This window comes from Pinus tabuliformis, chromosome 9, assembly GCF_031772625.1.
Source record: "Pinus tabuliformis cultivar Carrire ecotype Pingquan chromosome 9, CPIR1, whole genome shotgun sequence".
Taxonomy (NCBI): Eukaryota; Viridiplantae; Streptophyta; class Pinopsida; order Pinales; family Pinaceae; genus Pinus; species Pinus tabuliformis.
This window is the reverse complement of record NC_142307.1, coordinates 1,850,061,756-1,850,070,055: the sequence shown is the minus strand read 5'-3', so window position 1 is coordinate 1,850,070,055 and position 8,300 is coordinate 1,850,061,756. Positions and strand designations below refer to the sequence as shown.

General features: G+C 34.0%; 1 pseudogene; it reads left to right on the top strand.

Moving 5' to 3' along the window:
- The first annotated feature begins 372 nt into the window (after nt 1–372).
- LOC149156234 (uncharacterized) lies at nt 373–1,557 on the top strand (annotated as a pseudogene).
- The last annotated feature ends 6,743 nt before the right edge of the window (nt 1,558–8,300 follow it).

Sequence of the window (8,300 nt, the reverse complement as noted above, 5' to 3'; positions counted from 1 at the left end):
TTCCCTTTTTTTGGCGAAATCAGGTAGGTATTTTTGAAGGAGGCAGTGAAAGTATGGCTGTGAAATCCGAAGAATTTGGCACTGTTAATATGGGGTATTGTTGTGGCAGTATCTGGAGCTATTCTTTTTTTGGTTCTGGTTGGCTTTCTTGGCTTTCTTAACAGGGCCATGCCTAAAAAGAGTGAGAGGGATGCTTGGTTTGAGGTCAATAATCAAATTCTAAATGCGCTTTTTACCATGATGTGCCTTTATCTACACCCACAGCGTTGTTATCATCTTTTACTTCTCATTAGATGGAAAGCAGAGGACATTGTCCATCTTAGAAAGGTCTACTGTAAAAATGAGACTTACAAACCTCATGAGTGGGCACACATGATGGTAGTTGTGCTACTTCTGCAAATAAATTGTTTTGCGCAGTATGCACTCTGTGGTCTGAATTGGGGCTATAAGAGATCACAACGTCCGGCTATTGGAGTGGGTTTGTGTGTTTCTGTTGCAATAGGTGCCCCTGTTGCAGCTGGTCTTTATCTTATCCTGAGTCCTCTTGGGAAAGATTACGAAGCCGAAGGTGATTTGGAGACTACGGTTATAAGTATCACTAATGCAGATGCAGATGAAGATGTTATTAGGATAGATGATAACTCTGTGAAAAACAAATCTACATACACGCGGCTTGAGAAGAAATACTCTCTTCTTAGAAGAGGTAGTAAAAGAATGGAACCTAAACCGGAATGGCAGGGAGGTCTATTTGACTGCTGGAGTGATCCTTCTGTTGCATTTTTTTCAACATTTTGTGGGTTCTGCGTTTTTGGGTGGAATATGGATAGACTGGGGTTTGGGAACATGTATGTGCACATAGTGACCTTCATTTTGTTGTGCATGGCCCCTTATTGGATCTTCACCTTGGCTGCTGTCAATATTGATAATGAGAATATTCGGGAAGGTCTTGGTATCACTGGGATCATTCTTTATGTGTTTGGGCTTCTGTACGGTGGGTTTTGGAGGATTCAGATGCGGAAGAGGTTTGGATTACCTGGAAATGGCTATTGTTGTGGGAAGCCTAATGTGACAAATCTAATGTAGTGGATTTTCTGCGGTGTTTGTTCTCTCTGTCAGGAGGTTCGCACTAGAAATTTGTATGAGGTCTGTGAGGATAAACTCTATTCTAAAAAATATCTTGGCCAAGATTCACAAGACCTGAGAGATGCTTCACCGAGTTTGGCTCCGTTGGGTCATGAACCAGGATCACCAGCTTTGGATTCACCCTCTTGGGTCAAATCAGACATGTCACAAAATTTGAATGCTCACGCTTCAGTGTCGCCAGTTTTGAGTCCAATGCATTATTCCATTGAAAAATCTCTTCCTCCACAGGGTATGCCCCTTGTGCGAGAAGGGTCGACATTTCCTTTATCTAAATTTCTTTCAGCGGAAACTCATATTACGATTTCTCCAGATTCAGAATCAGCGGATGCACATAATGTGGTAGCTCAAACAGAAAATCTAAAGAGGGACGGATATTCGATGAATGCACCCATTCCCCAGAGACTGGAAAAATAAGAATAGGGCATTAACGCAATCATACTCCTATGGTTGATGGCTGGAAGGTTAAATTGAATTACCCTGGAAACTTGTCCAGTATTAAGATGCATCTAGACATTGACTTGTTCTGTAGCTTTCTGCAATGCCCATTGTTACAATTTACACTTCAGGTTTGGTTGATTCTTTTCTTTATTCGATACAGTGGTTAGATAGAAACGTTCATTGGCATTGTTCTTTAGTCCATGAAACCTTACCTTACTTAGAAGGGGTTGATTGGTGCAGGAACAACATTTCGAGCTTTACAGATCATCCATCTGTCTTTTATGTTGCTCCACGGACTGTGAAAGTAAGAAATGTGAGATAAGAGCAGTCAACAGTTCCTCACTGATGTATATCTTTCTGCAAATACGCAGAATATGAGATTCTGATTTTTAACTGTGTTGATGCAATTTAATTTTGCTTTCTCATCTAAATTATCTAACTGAATCCTGTGTAGTGAGTTAGTAATATATTTTGGGACAAATTGCATTACCTGTACTGAACCACATCCTAACATGGAATATTGCCCGTGTATGGTTTGCATTTATGTTCTGTACATTCAAATTTACATGATTTATGGTTCTATGGACAAAGCTGGATAGTTCTTTCTAATTCATGATCACTATGTGGATTCAATAAATTGAACTTGGAGCATTGATGACAAATGAAGAGGATTTTAAAAGAAAAATTATGCCTTCATCTGATCTACGACCTGTGAGGGAAATTTTACTTCTATCTAGCTCAAGCAGCCTCTCAATAAAACACTACCTTTTGGTAGCAAAAGTGGAAAAGGCAAATCTCTAGAGCTGGAGGCGAATGAAGAGGAGCAGGGCAAACTTTCCAGAGTTGGGAGGGAATGAAGGGGAGTAGTGGGAGTCTAACACAGGTCAACTAAAAGTGAGTCATGTTCGACTCAAGGAGACAAGGATGAGCTGGTCTAGTGATTCTCTACCCCCAGACTCGGTTTCAATGCAATGCAATGTTTGTTAACAGATCGGCCTGATGGAATCTAATGGAAGTGGAAACCACTTTGGAAAATCAAGTCCCCACTAAAAGCATGAAGCAAGGATCTTCATGTGGTTGGCCATATAGAACAAGGCCCTACTCTGTGTAAGTACTACATGGTACAGAAGAGGATTGGACATGGGGCAAGTTGATGTACTTTATACAAGTTGGATGAGGAAGCTATAGGAGATCATCTTGCCCATATTCTTCCCCATTATGGGTTGTAATGGATAGCCTGATACGGGTAGGAGGTGCTGGGAAAGGTGAAACTAAAGTAGTAAGTTTTACACAGTGGCAGTAGAAGCCAGATTTAAAAGATTTCAAAGCTTTACTCTTGATAGTTGGGAATTTGGTTTGCAAGGAAAGTTGACACTTTTGAAGGGAGATTCATCCCACCTTTCCAATTTGCATCCCAGCACAGATTTATATTTTCTAGTTATATAACTCTTCCCAAAGCAATGCCTGAGAGGCAGCCTTTCCACAATTTTGACGGAGCAAGCCAAGGATCTCCTCTTAAATATAAATATAAAGGAAGTGGCATAATTTTTTTTTAAGACACCCACTTTTTCAGGGTCAAGGCCAGATTGGGAGAGGAATTTGACAGTTATGCTGAGCTCCTTGCTTTGAAATTGCTTATTAATATACTTTGTAAAAAGGGGTTCAAGCTTCAGATTTTTGGTGGTAATAAATTCGATGAAGGGTGAATTTACGGTGGGGAAATGGTCTTAATTCTGATTTTTGATGAGTTAAAAGGTCGATTTCTGACTCCATTTCTTTTTTCATCATGCTTACAGAGAACTCAACTCTAAAATTGATCTCTAGTGACTCAATTGGTGGTAATAATTTGGATGAAGGATGAATTTAGAATGGGGATCTGGTCTGAATTCAATCTCTGGTGACTCAATTGATGGTAATAATTTGGATGAAGGGTAAATTTAGAATGGGGATCTGGTCTTAATCCTGATCTTTGATAAGTTAAAAGGTCAATTTCTGTTTTTAACTCCATTTCCTTTTTAACAAATCAAGGATCTCCTCCCAAATATAAATATAAAGCAAGTGGCATAATTTTTTTTTAAGACACCCACTTTTTCAGGGTCAAGGCCAGATTGGGAGAGGAATTTGACAGTTATGCTGAGCTCCTTGCTTTGAAATTGCTTATTAATATACTTTGTAAAAAGGGGTTCAAACTTCAGATTTTTGGTGGTAATAAATTCGATGAAGGGTGAATTTACGGTGGGGAAATGGTCTTAATTCTGATTTTTGATGAGTTAAAAGGTCGATTTCTGACTCCATTTCTTTTTTCATCATGCCTATAGAGAACTCAACTCTGAAAATCTCTGGTGACTCAATTGGTGGTAATAATTTTGATGAAGGATGAATTTAGAATGGGGATCTGGTCTGAATTCAATCTCTCGTGACTCAATTGATGGTAATAATTTGGTTGAAGGGTGAATTTAGAATGGGGATCTGGTCTTAATCCTGATCTTTGATAAGTTAAAAGGTCGATTTCTGTTTTTAACTCCATTTCCTTTTTAACAAATCATGTTTACAGAAAACTCCACTCTGAAAATGATGTCTTTCTAAGGAAGGACTATAGATTTTCGTAGCTGGTCTATTTTAGAAGTTAAGGATGGGCAAGCTATTTCAAAATGCATTCTTTCAGTCTTGTGACTCACAGTAGCTAGAAGTCGCTTCCAAATTGGTCTTGATCCTCTGTTATATATACTCGTGGGCAAAAGCTCCTGATATTATTTAATGGCTCATATTTGACAGCTTAATTCCCTTTGTTACAAGATGAATGCCATATGCTGGGAGAGTCGCGATTTCTCTTTTCAAAAGTTATCCTTTTCTTTGGATGTTATATCATGGGGATATTAATGTGATTTTGATGAGATTTTTGAACTTGTTTTGACAATTTGTGATTTTTATGAGCAATATTAGGATCACACTGTAGGCTCTCTTTGGACAGATCTTGAGCCTACTCGGGCATAAAATTCTAGCAGGGAATACTCTTGAAATGCTTTGTGCATATGCAGAAAGTAAAGCTAAGCTATTTTAACATTTGACCATTTATTCATGGAACAGATTTACTAATTAATAGTTGGTCCTTATTAAGGAACTTCAATGAGGATGACACGCCTTCCATCTCTCACTACACTGTTAATGCCCACTTTGGCCTAGGAGATTATATTTCACAACATTTCTAGCTTCATAGGGCAAGGAAAAAATTACATCTCTTCCTTCCTTAAGAGCTTAAACCACCTGCCTGGTTGCATGATATTGTTCACGCGACCGATAATCTCCATAATCATTTGACAATCTTATTGTCCAAAATCAATTCTTTGTTGAAGGCTTAAGATAAGATTCATATATTTTCTTGATTTTCCAAATATTTTAAAAATGATCCAAAGATATATATTTTTAATTTTTTAATTTACATCTCTTCCTTCCTTAAGAGCTTAAACCACCTGCCTGGTTGCATGATATTGTTCACGCGACCGATAATCTCCATAATCATTTGACAATCTTATTGTCCAAAATCAATTCTTTGTTGAAGGCGTAAGATAAGATTCATATATTTTCTTGATTTTCCAAATATTTTAAAAATGATCAAAAGATATATATTTTTAATTTTTTAATTTTTTATTTCTTAAATATTTAAAAAAAATCAAAAAGTCAAATTTTGATTTTCTAAATATTTAAAAAATATCAAAAGTCGAATTTTGATGTAAAGAAATCTTTTACTTTACAATGAATTTAATGCACAGACATGCACAGACAAATATGATGTCTTTACAAATGAATCTCATCTCTTTTATTATAAATAGGATTTTTTATTATAAATAGGATATGTCTATATAAATGAATCTTATCTCTTTTTATTATAAATAGGAGAATATGAAAATATTTTTTTATTATAAATGAATTTAATGCAGAGTTAGGAGAATATGAAAATATTTTTTTATTATAAATGAATTTAATGCAAAGTCAAATATGATCTCTATACAAGTGAATCTCGTTTACTTTATTGTCTAAAATCAATTTTTTTTGTTCTTGTTGTTGAAGGCATAAGACAAGATTCATATATTTTTTTGATTTTCTAAATATTTTAAAAATATCAGAATATATATATTTTTTATTTTTTAAATATTTTAAAGAGATGGAAATTCAAATTTTGATTTTCTAAATATTTTGAAAATATCAAATGGGAAATCTTTTTTTACAATAAATTTAATGCAAAGACAAATATGATATTTATATAAATGAATCTCTATCTCTTTTATTATAAATAGGAGAATACAAAAATAGGAGAAATGAATCTCTTTTATTATAAATAGGAGAATAGGAGACAACGCCACATGATGTAACCTATTAGTAGGTCAATTTAGTCCTAATAAATAAAGTAATAATAAATGCTTATTAGAGTTTTAACCGTCCTCATCTTTTAAAAATGTTTTGCCTTTAGAGTTTGTAATTGAGATTGTGTCTTCAACTTAATCATAATAAATAAAGTAATAATAAATCTTTATTAGAGTTTTAATATAGCCCTCATCTTTTAAAAATGTTTTGCCTTTAAAGTTTGTAATTGAGATTGTGTCTTCATGAACCGTTCATTTTCCATTTAGCCTTTTCAAAATGCATGTTCTTCCACTGATTTTAGCTTTTCAATTCTATTCTAAAGTGATATAGAATGCTGATCTATAACTTTTTCTAATCTAAGATCAATTTTCATTCTTCATACAATTTTAGAAGTTTTGTTTGCACTAGCATAGTTTATCTCAAAACCTTTTTTTAGACAATATACATCCTATGAATGTGCGAACACAAATCTAACTGATATGCCACTTGTCCAATCCTATGAATAATCTTGTAGATTTCCATTAAATTTTGTAGCTATGTTTTTTTTTCTTCTTTTGCTTGAATATAAATTGTTTGTAAGGTTGTAGTCTCAAAAATACCCAATCAATTTTCTCAAATTGTTCTTCATTTACATGTTGATTTGCTTCTTGTTTTGCGCTATTTGAAGGTTTTACTTGAGAATTGTTAAAGTTTCTAGTCTTTTCCATTTGTAACTCTATTGCATGTACTTTGGACTTATCTTGCAAAAAGTATGAGATACTAGGAGATGTATATCTATAAATGACCTCAAATGGGGACATTTTAGTAGATGTGTGATAGGTGGAATTATATGACCATTCTGCCAAAAGCAACTACTTCATCCATTGAGTTTTCTTATCTAAATCATAACATCGTAGATAACTCTATAAACATGTGTTAACTATTTTTATTTGACCCTTTGTTTGTGAATAAAACTTTGAACTCATATGTACTGTTATTCCACTCATTTTTCATAATCCTTTTAAAAAGTTAATGAATTTTGGGTCTCTTTCACTTACTGTTACTTTCGGAAAACCATGAAGTTTATGAACTTCTTTCATGAACACTTTCGTTGCTTGGCTTGTTATATATGTACTTTGAATTCCAAAAATGTGCATATGTTGTGAGTCTATCAACAAGCACAAAAATGATGCCCTTGCCTTTAAATTTTGGTAACCTTGAAATGAAGTCTATTGATATCTCTTCCATCTTTGATTAAGTATGTGTAATGGCAAAAGTAGCCTTGGAGATTTTATTGTCTCCCCTTTATTTTTTTACAAGTTTTTGAATATCTTTCTTTATTCATTAAAAAAAATGATCTTTTGATATGTTTTAAGAAACCTTGCATGTCTTGGATCTTGGATCATGTAATTCTCTTAATATTTGTTGCCTCAACTATGATTAAGGGTATGAAAACATTCTACCCTTGTATACTAAAGTATATCTCCCCTCCACTCACAATGCTCCATATAGTTCATCCCTTTATCCATTATGTTTTTTGTTTAGAATTGTTGTCAGTTTTCCATTTATGGTGAGCTTTTGCTAGCCACTTATGGATAGAATGTGTATTATAATATGAACTTGAGGTTTCTTTTATTTTATAAAGAACATTTGCTACTACATTGTCCTTCCATTTTCTGTAGATTATTTCAAAATCAAACCCTTGTGCTTTTGCTACTCTTCTAATGACAATATTTGCTCCAAAAAGTACTTTAGGATATCATGGTTTGTCTTGACTTTAATGTTCTCCTAATGAGACACTGTCATCATTTTTTATTGCATGTAAAATTGCTTCTATTTCTACTACACGTTGATTTCACCAAGTCTTTTCCCTTGAATTGTTTGCTTTCAAAAACCAATAGTCTTCCTTTTGTGTCAATATTTCTCTAATTTCTTGTCCTGATGCATCATGTTTTTTTGTGAGTGTTTTACAAAACTTAGGCATTGCCAATACTGGTATAGAAGACATGCACTTGATCTTAAAAAAAGATACCACTATATCAAATTAAGAAAAGAAACCATTCCAAAAATAACTTCTAGAACACAAATAATACTGTGAGTTCTTGGTCATGCCTTTAGGGTTGACTAATGCTTCTACTTTTCAAAGCCTTATGATCAAATTTTTTTGACCCCATCTTGAAAAAATTGTGTTGGTTTTCTTTGATGATATACTTATCTATAGAAAATAATAGGAAGACCACATTAACCATGTGGATAAAGTTCTACAAATTCTCAAGAACAATTAAATGTATGTAAAAATATCCAAATGTCCTTGTGGGAAACAAGAAGTAGAGTATTTAGGTCATATCGTTTCAAAGGAAGGAGTTAAAGTGGATCCT